The following is a 347-nucleotide window of genomic DNA, read 5'->3' as shown; positions in this document are numbered from 1 at the left end:
TCCTTTTGTTTTCATGTTTCTTTTACCTTTATACTAATCTCACATTGCATTTTCTTTATGACAATACACCATATACACCAGGCTACAATTCTGTTTTAAACTGGAATTTCCATATCTGTCTCTACAAATATGCTTTCTGACACTGAGTGTGGCAGCAGGCCAAACCTGAATATAATGATTAAGCTTTAGAATATTAACTCAGCACTTTTCCATATGATGTCTCAGTTTCTTTGCCAGGTTCCAGTGAGACATGGGCCTCAAACAGGTTTAAGCCATAATGGAATCCAAGCTAGTGAAAAACAAAATTTGCTTTGGTATGCTAAATGTTATTAATATTGAGCCACGTG

Source organism: Polypterus senegalus, chromosome 9 (assembly GCF_016835505.1).
Source record: "Polypterus senegalus isolate Bchr_013 chromosome 9, ASM1683550v1, whole genome shotgun sequence".
Taxonomy (NCBI): Eukaryota; Metazoa; Chordata; class Cladistia; order Polypteriformes; family Polypteridae; genus Polypterus; species Polypterus senegalus.
This window is presented reverse-complemented; position numbering follows the sequence as displayed.